Raw genomic sequence first — 27,178 nt, 5'->3', positions numbered from 1 at the left:
AGCGTAACGAATTCTTTGATCCTTTAGCTATCCAGTGGTGTAATTAAATTTTGGATGGAGACGATAGATATGTAGCTGCAACAACAAATTGTATCCCCCGACTTTGTTATCATTCGTTTTTTGAATTGCCTCCCACTATGTAAGCAATTTTAAAGACGTATTCACGTCAAAAAGTATGAAATAAGACTTTTTCTAAAGCTATGTAATGATTTTTTTTATCTGGAACAGTAATTTCTTAATTGTTTCTAAACTGTAAAATTAGAAGTAAAACACAAACAACCTACTTTTCTCTTGAAGAAGCACAGAAATGTTAATTAAAACAAACTGCTTTGATTGCGACTGCGAATTGTATTTTCTTGATGTCGTCCGGCAAGTGGTGGGAAAACTGCGGCACGAGAGGAGTAATGTAACGATACACGTGAGAACATCTCTACGTTAACAGAAGTCGAATGACACTTTTCCAGCAGAATGACTGTGAAAATGGAGGTATGTCTAAAACAATGATGGAAACTTTTTTTTACGTCCGACAGTTATAAGAAAAAGGTTTCAGAGTACATGCAACCCAATCTACATATCACTTGGGTAAAAAATATAAGATTAGGCAAGGAATTAGAATATTATTCTAACCCAGAAACATGAAATGGAAAAAAAAACTTACTGTATAAAAAATACAAAAAAAAAATTATTTTATTTTTATTACGGCATGATTTGATAACATAAAAATCAAGTCTTAAAAAAACCTCGAGTCGATATGCCTCAAAGATATTTATTTTTTATTGGTGGCAAAACATTTAACCTGGATATGTAGATATTGCACTGAAGAATTATAATTTGTTGCACAAATTAACGTATTATTCTAAACCAATGATAAACTAATACAGAACAATTTAAAATGCATGTAATTACAGCAACACTAGTTACAACCAATCGGCATGGATTTTGCTGAATGTAACAAATATTTATTGCCATGCAGATTGTAAGATATTATCGTAATATTAGGACACTAAAAAAATAGTTTACGACTGAGGTTATAAGAAAATTGCATGCCAAAAACGAAAGCATTGAAAAATAAAAGTTTTATACTTTATGAAAATAATTTTTAATTGACTATTCTCTCAGGAGAGTATTTACAATAGATTCTGTTTGGATTTTTCCCTTTGGTTTTACTTCTTTATTTCAATGTAATTTGGTATTTAACAAATTTATTAATTTTTTTCTCAACCATACCGAACTGCACTTCCCCTCAGGTTTCCAGACGGTCCATGGACTAGTATTCGATATATTCATGGTGAACCCAGCAAAGTAATTAGCATCGGCCACCCGCGGGACGCGCTCGGTCGCACAAGACACTGGCTCAGCTGCCCTCGGAGAGCTCACCAAGCAGCCGGTGAACTGCCGGCCTTCAGTAGCCCACAGCCCACAAGAGCGACTCCTTACTCCTGGTGGAACTACGGCACAAGGTGCGAGCGTCACATGGCAACGTCGCGTATCGTATCGTGCTGCCCCTCCTTCCCAAAAACCAGAAGAAAGCGATGCCCGGGAAGATGATACGTCTGTGATAACGAGTGTTCAACCACACACGACTACTAGTGTTCACGGAATCGACTACATAACTCAGTAATTTGTCTTCTTGTAAATTTTAAATTTCGGAAAAGTATTGACTGCATCAAATATGTTCGATCGATTCATCTGTAACATTCCAGAGAACATATGGGGTGCTTTGTACATAAATGTTTCAGAACATGGGTATATAAACCTGCATTTGCGTGGACAGTACATAAATATGCCTGCGCCTGTAGAGCTCTTTACTGAGTTCACAATTAGTTGATAAACTATTTAAAATAATGTTATTACAGAGAGTAAATTAGGTTAAGTGCTGACTCCGAAGTTTAAATATGTTTTAGCGCATGTTTTGGCCTCAATAGACCAATTTGTTTTTAATTTTAAAAATGAAATAATTGACGCTAATATGAACGTCCTAAATTTATTAATATTTCTACACAATAAATACATAAAAAGTGATATTCGTAAATTAAAAAAAAATAAGTTACTTCAAATATATGTTTTTTAAGACTCCAAATTCTTCAATTATTTAATGAAACGTATAAAACATTTTTTTTAATTCTGAAAACAAAATTACAGTTTATAAAATATTAAGACTGATGTACTTAGTTATAATTTTTTTGCAACTACTGCACAATAATTTTTAAAGGAGCGTTGTAAGATTGATATACATAGTTTTTATTTAATTTAAATGTATCATCAAGAAATTGTTCCGGTTTGAACATTTAAAATTGCATTTTAAAAATTTTTCCTTCAAAATCTATACAATCAAAAATAATTTAAAAAAAACGAGCTACTGACGTGTGACTGAAATTACGTCTTCATTTTAGAAGTGACTTTGCTACCTTTTTTAGTTATTTTTAAGGTTTGGTTCGTTGGTAAAAAATTATTAACCACCATAAATGATTTACTTTTGCTTAGAAGAATTTTTTATTTGACATAGTCTATGATTTTAGAGTTATTTTAGCTGATAGACACATGTAGGGTGGCATTCATGCCTTGGCGGGGGCTCGAACCCAGGGTCTCTAGCACGCTTATAACTGTCGCTCTTATAGGAGCAATTTTATACGAGAACCGAGGCCATACATACCAGCTAGATGCCGCCCGATCCTGCACTCTTCACTCCACAAGTAAGTCTATGTTGTGTTGACCCCCTTTAGCACCTTCCCCCAAGTTTACCAAGTTTTTTTCCTATGAAGTCAGCTCACCACAACGAAATTTTGGAACTACAATTATTCTAATTTATGCTCTGCTTGCAAATGAAATGAGCAGAAAATTGTAGTCTAATAATATTTTTTTTTTGCCGTCAGTTACTAATGACTATAACGACTGTCACGATTTATAAGCTATGTCTTAATGTATACTTCAGAAGTGCCCTTTCATGAACGTATTTTTTATCAAACTTTTTTTATTGTTTATTTAAGAATTATGATAGACCTAGCTAAGCCAATAACACGAATTCAGTGTGATTCGGATCGCTGCTATTACGTCGTATATTTTATCATCAAATAGCGTTTAAAAATTTTGGTTGCGTGCGTGAAATCGCTAGTGATGAGCGCGCGACACAGTGAGGAGTCCGGCGGCGGTTTTAACAACTACATTCCCAAGTACCTTTGTTACAGTATGTTTAAATAATAATTTTAAGTAATCATGTTTCTTTTGTTCTACACCAGCAAACTGCTCAAGAGTAAAGATCTTTTTTAAAGCCTTTAAGCTGTACGGTAGAAAGCTTTATTGACCATGTAAATAACAACTGGGTCCGAAACGAGGCACATATGCGCTTTTCAGCCTAGTATTGCGCCTCAATGATCTCTCCCCCCCCCCCCCCCCCCCCAATGACTGAAATAGGATTCCACACTCTAGGTATGAGCACTACCTTGGCCAACATTAACTTTAATCCTCCATTGCTTCTCATGATCTTAGAATAAATTCAGGTCATAAAACTATGAATAAATGTTCCTTTTGAAACCAATTAATGGAAAAAAATATGAATGAGGATGAGCTGTAACATTTTAATCGGATAAACACTGGCCCATTCCCATTGTAACACCACAGGCAGGTTTTAGTGTTCAAAACTCTGCTGATAAATGAAAGCTTTGGTTTAATTTATTAACATCGGTTATGATACTTTAGATAGCACTATGGTATTTGAGAACAGTCGGTTAAGAGGAGAATCGTTGGGTGAAATGCCTCGTAGAAATAAATAAATAAATTAAAGGTTAAAATACGAGCTGCCACAACTTTAAAATAATTAAAATCAGCCTAACCTTTACTTTCATTTAAAATTATCACAATATTCATCTTCTATTTTAAAACATAGAATAGTACTTCTAGTTTTTGAAACTCACTGCTATCCCGAACTTTTTTCACTTTTTGGGTCAGATCGTCGTACAGCTCCCAAGAGTTGTCCTTGCGCAAGCAGTAAGATACAAAGTGATTCCCTCCCACTAGGGCAATAGCACCTCCTAGTACATAACATTTGCCCTGAATGTCTAGAGAAGTAGGAACTTCAGACAACCTAATGCCAGTATCAGGTTCTTACACAGGGTTCTAACATTACATGATCCATTGTTTTTTTTGTCACTTTCAAGTTACGTGAAGTGTTACATAATTTATTTGTATACACCATCGCTTTGGTCACCGCAACATAAAGATTATGGATTCCACTAGCAATGTCGTTGTAGTTTATATTCAAAAACATATCCATTCTTACCTGACTTATTGCTGAACATCCTTCTAAACAGCAGCAACAATAAGTAACAACACTTTCCAGGGAATTCAGTTCCTTGGCGATAAATGCACCAACTGAGTCATCGGCATCACCTACGTTTCGCTTTACAAAGACGAGATGGCGATGAGGAGTATAGATAGAGAAGTTCTACTCGTTTCTGGTATGTCCTTGAATTTGCTCCATTTATCAGGAAACACTCGACGAATTCTCCGAATGCATTTCCAGATTTTCTTAAGAATTCTCGATACCCACCGTGATCCAGAGACATGCAGGCCATCAAGTGGGAAACGGAATCGAATGGGCAGCTGTTATTAAATTGGTAGAAGGAACTTCTTATCTTTATAGGTCGTAAACAGTTGGCATTCTGTAGAATACCCACAGAGCCCTTGCACATCAGTGGATCATCTAAATGAAGCAGGATGTTAGGTTCTACTTCAAGATACGTTCTTCGCTTCTTTAGTGGTAGCGTATGTTCTAGATCTGCAGGAACTGTATTAACTAAAAAATATATACATAATACAATAGGAGACAAATTGTGAGTCATTAATTTTATTATTGTAATATAGCTTAATTTTAAATTAAGGTAAACGTACCAGTTGCATAATAAAGTACATTCAGATTACTGCTAGGCATTTTTTGAAGTAAAAACACTTCAATTTATTTTCTCCTTATCCTGAATGTTAAATAAACAAAATGAGATTCACCGATAACTTTACAATTTGTAAATTCAAATTTATTAAAATCATACAAAAATTAGTAAATCCAGTAGTTAATGTTCTCCATGATAATGCCTTAACAGAAGAATGGATTCGAATGATATTTCAACAAACTTTATATTGGCAAGCATTTATTTATAAAATTTTTATGTATGTATTTATTTACTTCCCAGATATTTAAAACCATTCAACATCGACTTTGATTTCTCTTACGAACTCTTTGATTTTTTAAATAAATTATTAACTTTCATTTTATATCTTAAATTTTTTTAAAGTGGAATATGTTTGTTTAACAGTGTTTCTTCAATACCTTATTTTTAGCTATCCATACATAACCATCCAGAAAAATACTCAATATTTATTTGTACTTTAATCATTATTTCAGGAGCTCAATCATCAATCTTGTAATGTGTACGAAACTAAACGATAAATATTTAACACACCTTATAACAATTTTCAGAATTGTTTGAAGAGGTTATTTAACCTTTTTCTCCGGTCACGTTTTTATTATTTAATGTCTCATATGTTTTATAATTTTATTTTTGGAACCTATGAATTTTTGTGATTATAAGTTCAACATCAAATTCTTAAAGACTTAACCACGTGTAAACATATTTTATTTCAGAAAAAAAGGGTATGTAAACAACTAATGTAACTGCATTCAAAAATAAAATCATTAAAATTAAAAATGGTCATTAGTTCATGAATTACTTACTCATTTTAGGTGAGTTTGTTTCGGAATTGGTTTTACCACTCCATTTCTCTACGTACATCAACTCCTGACTTGAAATGGTGTGGAACTCTTTAGTGTCTTTCTGCTTGGACCTGCTTTCAAAAGATTTTATTTGCTCAGCATGAGCTATTTTCGTGCTACCACTCAGAGCTTGAATATGCTTTGCAATGAACTTAGGTATGGAAAGAGGTGGGGATTCGTACATCAAGATTGCCTTTTTTAGCAACGAAAAATCCCCTTCAACTGGTGCTGATGTGGCAACTCTGTTGGGTGACCGAAATGCTTGTGACATAACATTAGTCCATAGTGGGAAATATTTTAGCAATCGAGTTAATTTATCCGAAAATTGTGGACAATAGTACGGATTGGGGTCCAGTCCAGCATTTTGTGAGCTCTCTTTAACTTGAGTTTTGATGGTTTCCACCCACTGTGTAATGTTACTTTTCCCCATTGCATCGGGTTCTTCACACATGTTTTCATCAGGACTAATTAAGTTTTCCAGCGATTCGTCTAAAGAATCTACAATCGCTATGATTTCTTCTAGCTTTGGTGTTGATAGCAGAGAACCAAGAAACTTCTTTGCTCCTTCACTGTTTGAAATTTCGTTTTCTCCTGACACAGAAATGCCACAAGTTTCTGAAGATGACAAAGTCATTGTCGCCAAAGAAATATTGTGGAGTTCTTCAAATGTACTGGCTTTGAGCATGAAAGCTACACCACATCGAATGTAAAATTTCCTTACCAGTCTTCCATTTGTTGGGTAAAATTTCCACCTGCATACGGTTTTAATGAGGTGAGCAACATCATCACGAATAGAACATCTTGGTAGAACATTATTTCTGTGCATTACAATATTGAAACACTCTTCCAGATATCTACTTAAAACTCATGTCACTAAACGATCTTGCTACAGCACCTAACAATGCAAATGAAAAGTCCATTACACACTCATTTCGAGGAGTTTTAACTTCTTTGAACCACTTATTTAGCCAAAAGCAAATGGTTGCTGTATCCATTCACGTTCTTTTGCTTCTTCTCGTGTCTTTCGGCATGTACTAAGAGATGGTAAGAGAGGGGGTTCTGGATCTCCAAATTCCATCAGTTCGTCTTTTTCGCGTCGCCAGTTACACACTCTTGTTTGTAACATTTCGTTACCATATTTGACTCGCTGTGTCCCATGCAACTGTCTTTTCTTGCAGTGGGGTACACTTCTGCGATCAGGAACTGTCATGGTTAGAATTAATGGGCGATTTATGATGGGTTCATCATCTGCAATGATATTCATTACCATAGCACATTCGGACACGGAGCATCTTGCATGTGCTGTAATGAAATGCCCCAAACCACCATCATTCACTCGAACTTTGCACCTTTTAAAACTTATTGCGCATGGAATATCACATTGTTCATAAATGTGTGCTGCCACAGCTCCAGCCCATATCTGACCCTTAAGAACCCTCCTTTTTAATTTGTTGCCCTCTGCATATTGCACTTCTTCAGGCCTGAATGAATAGTAATCTTCATAAGGAATCCTAAAAACGTACTTATGTAATTTTTTGCTTTCAAAATTGGATGATGCATCAGAACTTCCTTCTTCTCCATCTTTATCGGCTTCAGAGTCATCCAAGATCTTTTCTTTGCCAAGTTTTTCATACAACAGGTCAAGCAAGTTATGTCTGTTCTGCTGCACATAGTCGTGGAGTTGTTTAGGTTTGTAGATGGGTTTGTTGTTTAGTCGTAGAAGACTGTCTTGGCATACATATTTCCAAATTTGAGACGTAGTGGTCCTTAAATACCCATTTTCCGAGAAATAATCATTATATTTCAGCTTCCAAAAGAACTTCTTTCCATATAACTGCTGGCCTTGGCATTGTGTTGACTGCTGCGTAAGAGAAACAATACAAAATTAACAAAATAACTACAACTAACAAATACACTAATATTAGAGGAAAGTGCCCAAAACCGGACTACCCCCTCTAAAAAGGACCCCCGGTCTCCTGGCTCTGCATTCTCCTGAACTCTAGCGGTACCGAGTGCAAACAGTAGTCCAGGCTTCTGCCATGCTGTAGCGGAACGCACACCTTGCTCGATTCACTTTTAGCGTGTCCACCCGCCATTGTGTGTTGTGGCAGTGTAAAAAGTTTTTGCAGTGTGCTACATAATTAATCATTTCTCCAAGATATTGGCAGGTAAGCCTTTGGACCTATATACATTTTTTAATGGTAAGGTGTACTGTAAATGTTTGTTACCAAACCGGACCCCCTTAATTTGCCTAAACCGGAACCCTTGTTCCGTTAACCGGACCCCTTGTTCCGTTAACCGGACCCCTTACATATTCATGTCTTATGTCGGTTTCTATTTGTATATACTCTTATACTTTTGGAATTCTGTTGCAGATTCCAAAAGGATAATGGGGAAAATTGATCAAAGAAAGTGGATTCCATCTAAAATGACTAAAGCTATTGATGCAGTTCGGAAAAAGAAGATGGGTTGGAAGAAGGCCAGTAAAAAGTCTAATGTTCCGAAAACCACACTAATGAGGTTGTCCAACATGAAGTACAGTACACATGCGGAAGCAGTAATGACAAAAAGAGGCAGACCTACAGTTTTGGGTGAAGATCTTGCAGATGAGCTTGTTCATTATTGTCTTGCTATGGGAGCTTCTTTTTTTGGACTTACTCGTAATGACTTGCGAAGAATGGCTGTACAATTGGCAGAGAGAAATAACAATGAACATCATTTCAAAGACGGAATTGCTGGGAAAAAGTGGGTAAAACTTTTTCTTAAACGCCACAAAACCAAACTGTCAGAAAGGAAGCCTACTGGAACATCCTACAGCCGGGCTCTTGGGTTCAGCAAAGAAAATACAGATAAATTCTATAATGTTCTGGAAGATATTAATGAGAAAGGTAACTTTCTCCTGACAGAATTTACAATGTTGATGAGAGTGGAATTACAGTGGTACAAAGTAAAGTAGCAAAAGTAATTGGTCTTAAGGGTAAAAAACAGGTTGCTGCCTTGACATCAGGAGAATATGGGGCATTTATAACAATTGCTGCTTGTATGAATGCTAGTGGCTCATTTGTACCACCTTTAGTAATTTTTCCGAGGAAAAATATGAGTGAACAGTTGAAAAAGGGTGCTCCACCAGGAACAATCTTTGCAGCGCACCCTTCAGGGTGGATTCAAACCAACTCCTTCACTCAGTGGTTTCGACACTTCATCGAGTTTGCCCATCCTACGAATGAAAAACCTGTGCTGTTGCTCTTGGATGGCCACTTTAGCCACACACAGAATATTGATCTGATCGACTTGGCAAAAGCGAATAATGTTACCATTCTGTCGCTGCCGCCTCACTCCTCGCACAAACTACAACCGCTGGATAGAAGTTTCATGGGTCCTTTCAAAGCTTATTACAGTGAGGAAATCAAGAAGTGGTTAGGGCACTATGAGCGCGCTGTCAGTCCTTTTGATGTAATGGAATTGTTTGGCAAAGCCTATATTAGATGCCGAACTGCTCAAATAGCAATCAATGGATTTAAAGTAACAGGCATATACCCCTTGAACAAGAAGCTGTTCTCTGATGCTGAATACATTGAAGAGGCAAACAAAAAACGAGATTCAAGTTTCTATGAATCTGTGTTGAAGAAACAAACTGCAGAAAATCAGAGCTATCGAGAGAGCAGAGAAGCACATAACACAGCGGAACCACGAATTATTGTAGAGTTTGAACCAAGTCAACCATCAACGTCTTTGGCAGGTCATTGTATTCCGCGGCCATCAGCTACAACTTGGATCCTCAGAGTTCCACATCATCTAAGACAAGCCCATTTGACATCACTCCCATCCCAAAAATTTAAAAGAGGACCTCGAACAGAGGACGAAAGGCCTGCAGTTCTACGGTCATTACATCTACTACTTACAAAACCCAATTAGTGGAAGCTAAAAAAGCTAAAGAAGCCAAGGAAGCAGAACAGCAAGAACGAAATCATGGTCAAGGACACAAAAGGAATCGTGGCCGGGGACGTGGTTCAGGAACAGAGCCATCAAGAAAATGAAAAGTGCTCGTGACAAGGCGTTTGAATTTTGAGAGAAATGTGAAAGAATCAAACACCGAAGATGAAAACAGCATGTCCTCTGGAAGATCCGAATTGGACATTCTGCCGGGAGTCTTCCCATCCAAAGATGATGATGCTTCGTGTATGTAGGAAATTTATGGAGGATTCTAAAGGGAACCTTTGGGTCATGTGTGTTTGTGCTTACTGTGGGCCCATATAGATTGTGCAGGGGCTGAACAGGACGTTTATATTTGCGACTTTTGTCGCTAAATGGTGTAATTCTGTTTATAACTTCTGTATATTTACACTCTGTAGGTTTATTTGAAACTTAATCAGTAACTGTTTATATTACGTATATTTTGAAACTATAGATATTATGTTTTCTTTGATTTAATACCTTATTTGTTATTTTACTCTATGTTATTTTGATAGTTTTTACAAGGGGTCCAATTTAGGCAAATATTTTTAAGATCGTCAAAGTGTAAGGATTTGGTAAATAATTTTTTTAAAGCAATTTTTCATTATATTTTCTAAAATTACAAATGTAAATGCTTTACAACCTAACAAAGTAAATATTTCATGCTTTAAAAACATATTTTTTTACAGTATTCTATGTGTTTTTATTAAAAAAACAAAATGTGGGTCCACTTTTGGGCACTTTCCTCTATAACCAATAAAAGTATTTGGTCAAGCCTTAGAGCATAACGCTGTTTCCAAACAAACATATTATGTCTTATTGAACAATGCCCATCAACGGTAAAGAAAATAACATATAACCATCTACCTTGGTTTCTTTTAAAGATTATGTTTTACGGAATATGATGTAAAGCCAGTGTATTTCTATAACCGGTGAAACGTTTGTACTATGTAACATCCAGTGGCGTAGCAAGCAGGTGGCAGGGATAGCCCCCGCCAGGGGCGCCGGAGCAATGGTTGGGGGGGGGGGGGGGCGCCGCGACGGTTTCGTGTTATTGAACCCTCCCCCCTTTCACTTTTAATCCAAGAGGGGGCGCTATTTTCAATTCTGGCCAGGGGCGGCAGTCACCTTAGTTACGCCACTGGTACCACCATATTTGTAATCCAATATTCCAAAACTGTCGATTAAATATTTTTCCATATTCCATGCAGCGAAAATAATCCGAATTTTTTTTTAAGCCAATGCATCCAACATTTCATATAGTATGTAAGATAATATTTAGGTGGTTAATAATAAATGGAACGAATTTGATAGTAAGGGAGGTTTGATATTTTGAACACCTGTTTTTACGTTAGTAGTTCATCGAGTCAAAATTATTTCCACCCCTTAGAGTAATTGTTGGCTACATAAAAATTTTGCCTAAGAAAAACATTTTAGACAATGATTTGGAAGTTTAAAATAAATAAGAACGTATTTCATAGTGTTTTAGATAATTTTTAGACTTGTTAAAATCAATTGTTATAGAGATTATAGTTAATCTAATAAGGGAGATTATTATTTTTTGTCCTTTATCCCTTGTTTATTCCACCCTTAGCAACAATGGTTGTATATATTAAATATTATAACTGAAAAAATGTTAAGATAATATTTATAAGATTTACTTAAAATTTGAACGGATTTGATAGTGTACTAAGTCTTTTTTTAAAAGTGAAAACTTATTTAGCCATATTGAACGATTTTCGGTAGGGGCAAAACTTACGGGTTCGCGTCACCGACATGCTAGTGACGTGTTGCGCCTGACTGGCGACGCGCAGCGGCCTGTGTACATGTATACGCATATATACATACATGTTGTAGATCACGTTTGAACAGGAATATGTGAGTTACGTGTTCGTCTTTAGTTATAATATTTATTGGTGTTGTAAATTCGCGAAATAAAGTTTGTTTTTAAATGTTATTGACATATAGAAAACAATGACATAATATTGCGAAATAAAGTTTGTTTCTAAATGTTGTCATTTAGAAAAACATAGTTGATTTTTTCCGGGTTTTTCTGTGAATAAACATTCCCGAAACAACATGTTTTCATGTTCCGGCCGTAATAGACAATTTTAAGTTAACATTAGTTTACGCAGACTGGGTCTAAATGTAATTTTATAATTAATTCCGGTCCAAGACAAAGAAAACCTTGACGTGAAGGGTCACATCAGTGTGAACTATGTGAAAAGAAATTTGCACAGCTTTCAACACTTCGAAGGCATCAGTGCGAGAATCACCCTTGTCACGTGGATGCGCAAACAATGAGTATTTTTTTATCAAATCGATATATATATATCTATGAAACTATGATAGATAAAATAGTACTTTTGTTTGATTAAACGTGATTAAATGATATTCTATCATAACCAATGTTAACATTTGCCATTTATATACATATGTGGGGGGGGGGGGGGGGAGGGGGGGGAGGGTAAGTAAACTGGGTTTTTTTATAAACCGATATATTTCTGAAAATATGATTGATCAAATAGTACTTATGGTTGAACAAACTTAATCAAATATTACTCAATCATATCGAATATTAACATTTGTCATTTATATACTTATGTGGGGGGGGGGGGGCGAGGGGGGGGGGGGGGGGGGGGGGGGGGTTTCTAACCACTAATTTCATTTTTTAAACCGATATATTTTTGAAACTATGATTGATCAAATATAACTGTTGGTTGATAAAACTTAATAAAGTAATACTATATCATCTCCAATATTAACATTTGTCATTAATATAGTTATGTGGGGGGCGGGGGTGTTTATGTTATGTTAGGGCTTACTACGCACACGTCTAGTGTTCTCCAGTGGGACAGAATCACAACCGTGACCTTGAACCAAGTCCTTAACCGTTGACATTGTCAGGTGTAGATACTTTTCATGTTACCCTATTTTACTCGTCAAGTATCGTTTGCTGTCGCTCACGCAGCGATTACTGATTTACTCTGACTCCCGATGTCGATGATTCATTTCACGAACGAATCCAAGGAACGAATCAGACTGGCCGCGTGGCCGGTTCTCGTCCCGTTATTCCGACTCGTGTTCAGCTTCCAAGGAATCGACTCTAAAAGAACCGATTCTTTACCGCACGAACGTATCGCACGATTTCGTTCGCTCAAAGATTCTTTCGATTTGAACGAATTTGAACGAATCGTTCACGAACGACACATCACTAGTTTCCTAGGTGACGTGAATGTAAAGGCACTGGGAACGGTATTATACTTTAAGAATTTAACGCAGCAAACAACTTTTCCGTAATCTGCGGCGACGAAGTGATTAGAACACTCACGTACGTGCACCAGAATTGTACTTGAGCGATCGTCCCTACAAACGTTTGTGTATACTCCACTGTATCATGTGCGTGTTCGACTTTTTTTGGATGGGTAAAATCTTGTGAGTTCGCGTCATCGACATGCAGCAGCAAGTAAGCAGTAGCAGTATGTGAAGTTAAACTGACCACGTGGAAAGTTTAATTTGTTTATATTGTGTATTGTTTAAACAGTGTTTTAGATCATTATTTTAATTGTTTAATTGTAGAATCACTCTGCAGTAGAGAAGCGAGTACTTAATATGCTAATATTTTTATGTAGAAAACACAGATATTCCAAAGTTTTAAGTTTTCACTTCTTTCGGCAGTCCCCATGACTGCCTTTTAAAAATAATATATTTTAAACCTCTGTTATTTTCCACCCCTTTCAGTAATGTTTGGTCGCATGAAAAAAAAATTCGGGCAAAAGCTGTACATACTACTGTTACGAACGTGATCAGGGCCGCGGCGCACGCATGTTCGGAGCTGGCTGGCGGCCCAGCACTTGGCCCAGCACAGCCACTGACGTCACGTGGCCGCCGCAACCTGAGACGTGCCGCGCGCGACTGGTAGATAACAAGGGTCGTCGCTTCCCCCCTCCATCCCACTGCTCCCCGCGCGTCGCTGTTAACCTGACACCTGGCAGCTGTGGGAATTCCGCCTGCGGTCGCGCGAGATCCCGGCGCCTTTCTCGATAAATCTGGCGTCGAGTCGGCGCGGGATGACGTGACTGGCCCCAGCCGCGCTCGTAACTTCTAGAAGTGGCGCCTGGACCTATATAAGCCCGGGACGCTGGCCTCCGAGAGGAAGTTTTCCGGGCGATAGTGCCGCGGGTGCGGCGGAGTTCCGGGGCGAGAGAGTCTGCGCGTTAGTGTCGCGGGTGCGGCGGAGTTTCTCGGCGATAGTTGGTTGGCGAGAGTGCCGCGGGTGCGGCGAGAGTCCCGAGCGAAGCGTCGAGCGGCCTCGTTGAAGGGAAGGGCGGCGGCGGCGGCGGCGGAGTGCGGCGACGGAGGTCCACGAGGGGTGCTGATTATTATTTCGTTTTAATAATTCGTGACAATATGTTACATAAACCATGAATTTTATTTTAAAGTCTACCCCTGTTTTCCTCTACCCCTTGCAGCAATGTTTCGTCTTTTCAAAAATTGTGTCTGAATAAAGATTTAGATAATATTCATAAGGTTTACAAACAACCTGAACAGATTCGATGGTGTGCCTTTAAGGGAGTTGTGAAATTTTTTGTCCTGCAAACCATTTATCATCCACCCCCTGCAGTTATGGTTGTTCGTATCAAAAAATTATTTTAGAAACGTTTTTGGTGTTCCTACTATGACACATAAATCGTTAAAACGAATGTGATAATCTTCATACTATGGGAGTGTATGCATATATACTTATAAGAAGACTGTACCAACATAAGTAGAGTATTTTTCCATTGTTAAATGTGTAGAGACTCTAGGTAACTTTGATTATTTTCAACAAATAGTAGGACTTTATCTTACATATGGTGCAGACAGATTCGGCTAAAATGTATTAGTTTTAAACCAGAAATTGATGTAAAGTGTGCATATACAACTCCAGTTTTTTTTACATACAGAACCAATGCATCTTAAAACTTAAAAACTTAACACATTAAAATATATTTGGAACTATTGACTTAGAACTGAATATGTTGATAAGAATTTATTGACGAATTCATTTATGTCACCCGATGACACATTATAGATTATTTGTGTGAAATTTTTAATGCAATGACTATAATTTTGTTTTAAATATTGAGGCATTTAATTTTTTTTCTGATCATCTTTGAAAGAATTATTTTCCAGAAATAAAATTTCGGGGCCGTGTTACAATTTAAAGCTAAAATAAAAAAAAAGTGTTCCTCTACAAGTTTTCACATAAAAATAGTTAAAGTAAATTTCCCTTCAAAATTAAGCCAACATACTTAGACTGAGCTATTTATTTCGAACTAGCTGATTTATCCGTGCTTCGCTGCGGCTGTCTGCAGGCAGAACACTCTCGTACCGCTCATTATACATGCCCCTCCTCGTGGGTACGCCACTGCTGCGGCTCGAATGAAAAAAAAAACAAAAAGCAAAACAGCAATGCAATGCCTGTTGCCATGGAGACGGAGAAGGCATTAAAAATGCAAAAGCACGTCGAGACGAAAAAATCATCAACAATGCGATGGCGAAATTTAATCAATAAAAATTTAATTCGGCTGTAAGGGTTGGTTTTATTGAAATTTTACCCAGACAGTGAACATCCTCGTATGAAGAAATATTACTTTGCAAAAAATCATTAAGATTGGTTCAGTCGTTTAGCCGTGAACATGTAGCAAACAGACAGAGACAAAGCTACTTTCGAATTTATATTAGTATGGATTATTACTACAGAGTAAACGTGCGTTTTAAATTTGAAAACCGTTTTCATACGATACACTTAAAACGTAAACAGTATGAAACAAAGTTCAATATTTCACTAATTCGGTGAAATGTTTGGGAAATCATAAGACAGTTAGATATAAAATAAAACATTAAAAGAAAAAAAACATCTTAAAACATTAGAATAGGGATGACATTAGTGAACTTGATCACTTATGACTTACTTGACATATTATTTTTAATAGTTAACATTGTTGGCAATACTTACTTGTTCGTGAACATACAAAAGCCGATGTTATTCCGCTGCTTTAAAATCTTCTCAATTGTACTTCTATCAAACAAATTGTAAACCGACCCAACTTACACGTGTTTAAAGTGGTAAGAAACGCAAAGGCATGAAAGATACAAACTTAAATAAAACAGTTGCCAGGTAAAATTATTTCCTAAACATTTTAGTTAAATGTAATTTCTAAATACCTTGCATTATATGCTAATACGATCTACGAACAGTTTTAAATAAAATGTTAATTACGCTTCTTCACAAAGTCAGCAGAGAACTTCAGTTTCACTCAGTAACGTCCTTAATTCGAATTCAACAGTTGTCAACTGAGCGGCGGTGGCGACACTAGCGCGCCTAGACAGGATCGTAACATGAGCCAGCCCTCGTTGGGGGGGGGGTGTTGATGGGAAGACCTGAGATTCTGAGGGGATGGGGTGGAGGCCACGAGAGCACGTATCTTAATGGGAATGGGAAAAAAAAGTTGGTGGTGAGTGGCATGTTGCAGATCACGTTTGAACAGGAATATGTGAGTTACGTGTTCGTCTTTAGTTATAATATTTATTGGTGTTGTAAATTCGCGAAATAAAGTTTGTTTTTAAATGTTGTTGGCATATAGAAAACAATGACATAATATTGCGAAATAAAGTTTATTTATAAATGTTGTTGTCATTTAGAAAAACATAGTTGATTTTTTCGGGGTTTTTCTGTGAAAAACATTCCCGAAACAACATGGTTTCATGTTCTGGCCGTAATAGACAATTTGAAGTTAACATTACTTTACGCAGACTGGGTCTAAATGTAATTTTACAATTAATTCCGGTCCAAGACAAAGAAAACCTTAACGTGAAGGGTCACATCAGTGTGAACTATGTGAAAAGAAATTTGAACAGCTTTCAACACTTCGAAGGCATCAGTGCGAGAATCACCCTTGTCACGTGGATGCGCAAATAATGAGTATTTTTTTTATCAAATCGATATATATATATATCTATGAAACTATGATAGATAAAATAGTACTTTTGTTTGATTAAACGTGATTAAATGATATTCTATCATAACCAATGTTAACATTTGCCATTTATATACATATGTGGGGGGAGGGGGGGGAGGGTAAGCAAACTTAGTTTTTTTATAAACCGATATATTTCTGAAAATATGATTGATCAAATAGTACTTATGGTTGATCAAACTTAATCAAATGATACTCAATTATATCAAATATTAACATTTGTCATTTATGTACTTATGTGGGGGGAGGGGGGGTTAGGTTATGTTAGGGCTTACTACGCACACGTCTAGTGTTCTCCAGTGGGACAGAATCACAACCGTGATTTTGAACCAAGTCCTTAAGCGTTGACATTGTCAGGTGTAGATACTTTTCATGTTACCCTATTTTACTCGTCAAGTATCGTTTGCTGTCGCTCACGCAGCAATTACTGCTTTACTCTGACACTCGATGTCGATGATTCATTTCACGAACGAATCCAAGGAACGAATCAGACTGGCCGCGTGGCCGGTTCTCGTCCCGTTATTCCGACTCGTGTTCAGCTTTCAAGGAATCGACTCTCAAAGAACCGATTCTTTACAGCACGAACGTATCTCACGATTTCGTTCGCTCAAAGATTCTTTCGATTTGAACGAATTCGAACGAATCGTTCACGAACGACACATCACTAGTTTCCTAGACGACGTGAATGTAAAGGCACTGGAAACGGTATTATATTTTTATAGTCCATTGAAATGTTACATTTTTTAGGCCTTACCTTGCATTTTTTAGAGGACGCAATTTTATTTTTTTGATGTGTAGGGGGGGTCAGTGTAAAGCTAAAACCAAGTTTGTGGGGTCGCCACCCTTGTCCCACGGCCGCCATCTTGAAAATAGGGGTTGAAATGGTTTTTACGATATATCTCTTAAACTATTTATTTAATAAAAAAAAATTTGTTATTATTTTTTGTTGCAAATTAAATTCTCTACAACTTTGGTCCAGTAACTTTTTGTCGTAGAACTATAAATAAAAATGTTATAAGCGAAAATCTTCAGAAATTCGAGAAAAAAATTATATTTTTCGATATAACTTTTTTTTTTATCATTTTACGAAAAAATGATATCTGACCATTTTTGTAGATCGTTTTTTGAGGAACAACTTTTATTCGCATCATTTTTTCATTAAGTCAATAGCTAAGGTTTTACAGCGCTCCGAAGTGAGTACTATTTTTCAGTACTCTTAACTATACCTATATTATACGTGTGTACTAATAATATGTCATCAGTTATTCTTTTTGTTATTATAACTTTTTTAATTAAAAATTTTGCAATATTGTTAATCAGTAATTATTGACTCTTTTTCACTCCATAACAGGATTTAACAATTATTGATTTTTAAAATAATTTTAAATCTGATATATCTCTTAAACTATTTATTTGATAAAATACGTCAAATATGTACAAGAAAACTTCGGGTTCTCTGGAAGCATTGTGTTTGACGGTTACTCAGACGACCCTGATGCCGCAGGAACAAAGTCTTGGGAACGTTTGCGCCGCACGAAAAAACACTAGTCGACAGAAGTAAAATTTGACAAGAACACCATACCGACATTATCACAAGAGAAATTTCTTGGTAATGAGAAGAACAAATCTAACTTTATTATACTTCTTAAAACTGTATTCTCGGAAATGGGTTTCACTGTTGACCAAGCAGAATCAGACGCAGACGCTCTTATCGTTCGCACTGCTCTTGCTGCATCTCCATTATTTAATACCGTTACTATTGTAGCTGAAGATATTGACATACTGATATTGCTCACAGCACTTGGCAGAAAACAAGCAAATGTATTTTTTTTAAAACCATCAAAAGGACGAACAGCAGAACAATTATATTGTGCGTCAGGTTTTATGTACGGAAATGTCATTGCGGATAACTTTCTGTTTCTTCATGCTTTTTCCGGATGTGACAACTTCAGCTCCTTACAATATCGGTAAAATGAAATTTGTGAAAAACCTGGAAAAACATTTAGAGTTTGCAAGTGGAACGGCTTTGTTTCCCAACAAGAGAGTTGACCCTGCTTTGCTCACTGTAATTGGTGAACGTTTTTTTTATCTCTTTATACGATGGTAATAAAGATGATAATTCTCTTGACAGGCTAAGATACAAAGTATTCGCCAAGGCAGTGACAAATAGTACATTTAACTTATCTTCACTTCCTCCAACACAAGACACAGCTCGCTTTCATACTTTCCGAGTCTACCATCAGGTCCAGTCGTGGCTTGGTAATTATAATGATCCTGAAGACTGGGGCTGGAAAAAATGTGGAAAATTATTGATGCCAGTGCAGAACTCTAAACCTCCAGCACCACCTGAGCTTCTAAAATTGATCTTTTGCAAATGCAAAGGAAACTGTGGAGCGATGTGTGGATGTCGAAAAGCAGGGCTGAAATGTTCTGCAGTGTGCTTCCATTGTTCTGGAGAGACTTGCAGCAACTTAATGGAACTCTCAGAAATAATAAATGAAAATGACTTTGATGATGAACCGCCGACATTAACACCCCTTCCTTCTCCAGTTCTCCCACTGGTATTTAATTCAGAAAGCCGATCAGATGCTGAGCCGCAGCCTGGTCCATCGAAACGACTGAGGACGGAGTAGTTCTAATTTAGAAAATCACCGTGGATTATGCCTATTGGGGATACCATGTAAAAAAAAAACGCGCCTCTAGACTCTACCTCGTGGGTGGTGGGGGAAAAAGAGTCAATAATTAATGATTAATAATATTGCAAAATTTGTAATTAAAAAAGTTATAATAACAAAATAAAAAAACAATAACTGATGACATATTATTAGTACACACGTATAATATAGGTATAGTTAAGAGTACTGAAAAATAGTACTCACTTCGGAGCGCTGTAAAACCTTAGCTATTGACTTAATGAAAAAATGATGCGAATGAAAGTTGTTCCTCAAAAAACTATCTACAAAAATGGTCAGATATCAATTTTTCGTAAAATGTATATAAAAAAAAAGTTATATCGAAAAATATAAATTTTTTTCTCGAATTTCTGAAGATTTTCGCTTATAACTTTTTTATTTATAGTTCTACGACAAAAAGTTACTTGACCAAAGTTGTAGAGAATTTAATTTGTAACAAAAAATAATTTTTTTTTAAACAAATAAATAGTTTAAGAGATATATCGTAAAAACCATTTCAACCCCTATTTTCAAGATGGCAGCCGTGGGACAAGGGTGGCGACCCCCAAAACTTGGTTTTAGCTTTACACTGACCCCCTACACATCAAAAAAATAAAATTGCGTCCTCTAAAAAACGCAACCCCAAATGTAACTTTTCAATGGACTATTTAAGAATTTAACGAAGCAAACAACTTTACCGTAATCTGCGGCGACGAAGTGATTAGAACACTCACGTACGTGCACCAGAATTGTACTTGAGCGATCGTCCCTGCAAACTTTAATGTTCATTATTCGAAACATTCGTTTTTTTTTTAAGGGCGTGAAATGCTATTTTAGGCGTAAAGCATGAAATCTTACAAAGAGGGACTAAACGTAATTGTATCACTATCAAAACGCTTGAACGGAAAAAAAAAAAAAAATGCCTCCTTGTGGCCATATGCAGCATTAGGCGGCGAAGCTACTGCTTCGCTTCCCACAGTTCCTCCCCTCTCCTCGTGTGTCGCGCGACTCCATGACGTCAGAGGACGGGTACCTCAAGTCTTCCATTCCGCCCGCTGAAAGGTTGCTTTGGGCGAATGAGATCAAACTTGGTGATGCTAGCCATTGCAATGCCTCTGAGCGCTCTGAATTAGCGAGCATTCTTTCGTTCCACAGCGCGTCTTCCACTTTGTGGTCTGTAGAACACAGATTATGCTTGAATTCATTCAATCATAAGGTTTTTACATTTACAAAATTCTTAAATTATTTTGATATATGTTCCAGGGAGTAAAAAAAATAAAATTGGAGTGTGTTATACATGAAATTTTACAAATAAAGATATAAGCAAGTATAGAGCTGAAAATTTATGAAAGTATGCGAGTGAGCATGTATGTTTGTGAGCATATATGTTTTGTGAGTTAGTATGCGAGTGAGCTAGTATGACTGTGACCTAATATGCAAGTGTGCAAATATGAAAGTGTGATATAATGCAAGCGTGCTGTAGATCGCCATTGAACACCCCACTCCTGCATGTTGCTATTTAAATTGCCTTCGGAGCGTTACACTTTCGTTACGCTAACTTGGCATCGTCTCGAGTTACCCTACTGGCTGTAAAGAAGTCACTTCAAGAACGTTTGTGAGTCCAAAACAATGCTGAAGTTGACTTCCGTCATCGCCTGGAATGCGTTTTCTTCACGTACGAAAACAGCTAGTGTTCTATTTAACAGGTTATTATTGGTCTGCTTTCAAACTGGCCAGAAAGGCGGGCCACTCAAGTTGCATCATCATGTTGCTAGACACTATTTACTTAAAATTTAATTACTACATGGATGTTAAATCAAGGATGCAAGACGACCTGAAACTTGTCAATTTTCTGTCGGAGTAAAATACAACTAACTGGATGCTTCAATGCACCATACCAAAATCTTAACAAGACTAGTGATGGATATACGCGTGCAAGCTGCGCTGTAAAAAAAAAAAAAAACATTGGCCCCAACATTGAACAGGGAGTTTACAAATACCTGATGAACCCATGCAAGCATTTTTTTAAGACCTGTTCAGAATTTTCTGACAACTCTTTAATAGATAACATAGTGACTCTCTCTCTCTCTCTCTCTCTCTCTCTCTCCCTCTCCCCCTATATATATATAATAAACATGAGTAAATGAAATACGAATTAGATTTGCTATTCGCATTAACGCAGTAATTAAGTTAGCACGCTAAAACATTTTCAACTATTTGAACCCACAGGTATGAGCGACTCTAAACTGAAATAAGGCAAACTTAACAAAGTGTTATGACCGGCAGACAGGCTGTTTGTCTGTGACGTCACGTCTGAACTAGCAACTGAAGCGTGCGGCGAGCAGCGCAGAGGCCGCGCAGCAGGCATAGTGCCTGGGACATACCGCGGTGGCCGCGTGGAAGGGGAGCCGGATCCCTGGCCGGGCCGCGGGACTTGCAGAACAAGGTCACATACGATACACTCGAGGAGAAGTTAAAAGTAATTGAACCACATGTCAATTGTGAAGCACTAAACAAAAAAATAATAATGTTAGAGTATCTTTCGGGAGAACATCGACACAACTGAAGGAAAAAACCTGAGGTACTGGGCAAAAGCTGAGATTTATTTGGCTCGAAACAGTTCAGTTTATTCTTCCGATCTGGACTTAGGTTAACTGACAGAAAAACTGACAGGTAAACTGAGCTGGTACGAGGCCCTCAATGCTTGTTTGTAACAGAACGGTCAGACGCGTGGCATGGTGGGACACAGCCGGCGGGTAAGTCTGAGTGTCACTGCAGTAGCTACGTGTTAGATATTTCACTACCAGGGCTATAAAAGAATGTTCCGCGTCAAATGAGTATTTTACGCTTGTAATAATTAAGCAGAAACGAATGTTTGTGAATGTGTGTTGGATGCAATAGTAACCTTCATTAAGGGTCGCAGGCTTTCACGGCCATTGTCTGATGTTGCTTGGCTTCTGGGTTCTAGCTGCTAGTGGCGATTGCAAGGTCGACCGAAAAATTATAATAAAATAATATTGTATCAGTTTATTAATGCTAAGTTTGTTTGTAGGAAGTATTTACGGACTCATTTCAGTCGTTTAAGGAAAAAAACACATACTTAGTGTTTTAATATGTTTTAGGTTAATATTTTACAGATTCCATAGAAGTATAACTTAGAAATTGAACTATAACCTTATAGTATTAAATGTTTAGTGAATGTTAAGAAGGTAGGCAGTATTTTAATAAAATTTATTGTCGAAAATCAGTTCCAAAGCTGGGGTTTAATCGGATAGCTTTCTAATAGTTCAAAATTTCCTGTATTGTGCTGTTAAAAGCTATTTGCGCTTAAGGGGATTGGTGCAGGACAAAAAACAGTCATTCGTCAGAATTTGTTGGAAATGAGCTTAAGTGTTTCATAAATGCTTGTTTATTACTACTGTAAGGCCAGCCAGCACGTATATAAGCTAGCGGGTGAGATTTGGCAAGTTAGTGGCGAGAGAGCTTCTGTGAGGGGAGGTTGTCGAATGTTGCAGCTCTGAGGCCTGCCATCTAGCGGGAATCTTTCGAAGGTCTTCCAAAATATCGCCTTTCTCTCTCTCTTTCTCTCTCCAACACGGACACCCGACAGGTTTTCTTGGAAGGAAAGCGAACCGCGATAACCAGCTCTTATCTTCTCCTCCCATCTCACCCTATCCTTCATTCTCGGATCAGGTAGCCGCCCTTCCCCGCGTAGACTTTCATGTGTCTGAACCATGGAGCTAATATACAGTAATACATCTGGAGAGGACAAGGGAAGGCTAGCAGAGGATGCAGTTCCCACAAGAATTATTAATGAAATATTACAAGCTTTCTTTAAAATTCGAGGAGTTGTAATATATTTCCAGACGCGCGAGAAATATTTGCCTTAGTTAACTTTATTTTATTGTAAAGTTCTGAGATGTTGATATTGAATCGAATGTTATTGTGGCGTTGAATTAATAGCGATAGGCAATTCTGTTTTCCAACCAGGCTTGTTCTACACCCTTCCAATATTTTCCCCCTGCACTTCGCATATAAGAGCTATCATGAAAAACTATAAAGCATTTGCAAGTGTTGTGACAATTTTTTTGCTGTAAAATGACATCAAAACTGGTCAGTTATTGTTACTCAAATACTATGCATTAACACACTAACATTCGTGTTTACTTGGCAAAATATGTTATGTAATCAATGCAAATAAATATAATTCCTTAACAATTATTATGCTATTTTTATCTACCAAGCATATGTCCTACTTAATGTTATATCTTTTGCAAAACACTTTATTTTATTTTATACTACATAATATATTTCATAAATGTAGTTACTTTTTTTTACAAAAAAACATTGGATCGAGTAATTTTTTTTCATGCCAAATGAGGTCATGTATTTAGATTGCTTGACACAGATTTCCACAATCCATACATTAAAAAAAAATCACTATTTACGTAGACATAAACTCTAAAAATTTTATTCTCTCCTATCCTTCGAGCAGTGGCGTAGCGTGGGTGGGGCGGAGGGGGCGGCCCGCCCCGGGCGGCAGCCCGTGGGGGCGGGTCGCCGGTGAAGCGGGTTGAGATCTGATCTATGATTCATTCATTACATGTGTCAGACACACTATAATGTTCCATTTTTATCTAAAATTTTGCGCACCAACTATTTTTTAATATTTATTTAAAAAAAAAACTGTGAAATCACTGACAGAGCTCTTTATAACGTTTGTTTGTTGACATACGAACGGCAACATCGCATCACGCCGCGCGCGAGCCGAGTTGAGCGGCACTCCTTATTAAGTTAATTACTCATACAAAATCTTTTGTTTCACGCGTCGGCCCGTGTCGATGCCTCTCTTTCGCACTCATTGAATTTAGTACTACGCATTGTACTGTAAAGTTTGACCTTAACCCAGGGCAAACCAAACAACTTCCGCAAACCGGGACACAGTAAAACTCCTATATTGCCCCGTACCGCGAGCGCAGGTAAACCCAAAAAAATATTAAAACCCAAACTAATAGCAGGCTTAAAAAATACTAATAAGGTTGCGAACAGTGAGAGGAGGCAGCAAGTTAAAAAGACGCAAAATTTATATGACAACATTTAATAAATATATATATATATATCATAAAATCGTTTCATCACAAATCGGCGCATCCATCATAAAATACATACCCTATTACTACTTATAAAAAATAGCTATATAATAATACTAAAAAAAATACTTTAACAAATCCCCCAAAAAATTATAATTTGATCATATACTTCGGAGCTACGAAAATTAAATATAATTACCAAAAAGGCATTAAAAATATATAATAACATATTAATACAAATACAGATACAAATATAGATACGCACCGGGCGTATCACCGCTGTAAATACCAATTAACATAGGCGAAATCTAGCAAAAAATTGACACACCTTAACATGTAAATAAATATACCAAAAATTTAGCAATTTACAAATTATGGTTTTACAAGCCCTTCTCAGTTAAGTCATTTTCTAACGGTCGACGCCTTTTTTCTTCTAGGTCTGGCAGATCTACTATGAGCTCCGCTAGACTATCAAACTTGGCTATATTGTCGATTGAACAAGAATTGGCTGCTAATATTGATTTTGACAAAGTTATTTCTGACTTCGCTGCTCATAAGGCCCGTAGAATCCGCTTGTAAAACCGCTCATCCTATTTTAACTTCAATAAAAGGTACTTCATTGCATGTGAAATTTAATTTTAATTAAGCACCTATAGAATGGGGGCGGCAAAATGGGTCTCCCGCCCCAGGCGCCGAGATGGCACGCTACGCCACTGCCTTCGAGTTATAAAATGAGGTACCCAGTTAACACAGAACAATATCGAAGTCTTAATACATTTTTGAACCAATATGACACAACTATATGAAACAATTTAGGTTGTTATTAATATCATTTTTATTTGTATTTTCAAATCATTCACAATTCAACAGACAGTTATAAACATTAATTTTGCTATATATATATATATACACACACACACACACATACATATCCAAACCGATGAAATTAGCATTAGCGTGCATGCAAAAAATAGTTATCAAATCACTGCTCATTTAGTTTATCATAGGCTAACCTGTTAGGCTTGGCCTACAGGCGCCGGTAGATTCCGAAGTGTGTTTATATACATACATATGTAACACATACACACAAAATTTGTATATAAAGCATTATAAATACTTTCATATTTTTCCAAAAAATAAAAGTTCAATAATTTTCCCCATATTAGGACCAAAATTTTAGTTGTATTCACAAGATTTACAAAAATTTTGAAATGTCCGATATTGTATTGACTAAGTGTGTAATAAATGTGTTGTTCTGCGAGCGTATTTTGGTCACCCATAGCAATAATCAGGGGAGGAAGAAGAGGGATGGGGAAAAAATCCCCCCCCCCCCCAAATAAGAGCCAAACCTTACAGAAAAAATGCAATACTGTTTATTCATATCAAAACAAAAATATTTGCAAAAGGATCTACCGGAAGGATATTTTGTACCACTAATAAGAATTTTATACATTTTTCGAGGAATTTATCACTATGAAGTTGGCAACTTTGTTTGGTTTTTTTTCTATTTATGGTTGAGTGGATCTTACTTTCCAAATTTATTCTTTTTTTGGAAGAATTTTTCAATATGAAGTTGGTAAATGCTTGGCAACTGTAGTGTCCGAGGTACCCTACTTTAGTTACCAAAAACCTTTCATTGAAGTCAACACAAGATCCTCTTCCCCCAAATCTCAAGACCGATTCCTCCTCCCTAAAAACTCATCTCTGGATCCGCCCCTGGCAATGAGTTTTTGTTTGTCGTATCACAATTTTTGGATGATATTTAGAAAGTTTTAGATAATATTTGGAAAGTTTAAATAATAATAAAGGGTTTTAACACTATACGCACTAAGAGCATACATGTTTGTTGTCCCTTAAACCCTATTTTTCACCCTTTGCAGCAATGATTGGTATCAAAAATTTAGTCAGCCAAACTTTTTACATAATATTTAGAATGGTTAAAACCACTTTGATTTTATAGCAAGTCTACTAACGGATTAATGATTGTTCCCCCCTAACATCGTGCTGCAACAGTCGTATCAAAAATAATTTAGACAAAAGTGTTAAATAATAAATTAAAATAACTTGGAATATAGATTTTATACTGTATATACTAAACGACGTATTAATTACAGCAGCTATATTATCCGTTGACGTTATATGTATAGGCAACATAAAAGTTTATATACATATAAACGTTTTTGTTGACTATGATTTTGGGTTACAGCCACCATGAAACGAAAAACTGTGCATACATTTACCGTAAGGCATACCATGGTCACTGCAATAGGTAGACTCTTCGAAATATACTTCAACGTATTATTGTAGAGTTAAATCTGAAATTAGGTTTCCAAAACCACTGTTAAACAAAAAGCTATTTTAATTTTTACAGAGATGTAACATGTGTGTTTTTAAAAGAAAGTTTATTAATATAATCGCCCTAAAATAAACAGTTCCCAATCTTTTATAATATTACAACACCATCAAATTTAACAATTTATTTTACAAATAACAAACAAAATTGCAAAATTAAAATTGTTTGTTGAAGTTCATGAATGAGTATAATTAAGAGTTACAAAACATCGTTCTAAAATATTTAACCAAACAGTTTACGTACAATGAAATACCAATGTTCACATGTCTATACTTCACCACAAAATAAACATGTCTAGGAAACAACACTGTAACTTAATAATA

General features: G+C 36.6%; 1 protein-coding gene across 1 annotated transcript in view; it reads right to left on the bottom strand.

Moving 5' to 3' along the window:
* LOC134531104 (eukaryotic translation initiation factor 5B) overlaps positions 1–27,178 on the bottom strand; it is a 342,833-nt gene that overhangs the window by 68,301 nt on the left and 247,354 nt on the right. The gene's annotated exons all lie outside the window — the stretch shown is intronic.

The sequence above is a fragment of the Bacillus rossius genome, chromosome 3 (genome assembly GCF_032445375.1).
Source record: "Bacillus rossius redtenbacheri isolate Brsri chromosome 3, Brsri_v3, whole genome shotgun sequence".
Lineage (NCBI taxonomy): Eukaryota > Metazoa > Arthropoda > Insecta > Phasmatodea > Bacillidae > Bacillus > Bacillus rossius.
This window is presented reverse-complemented; position numbering and strand designations above follow the sequence as displayed.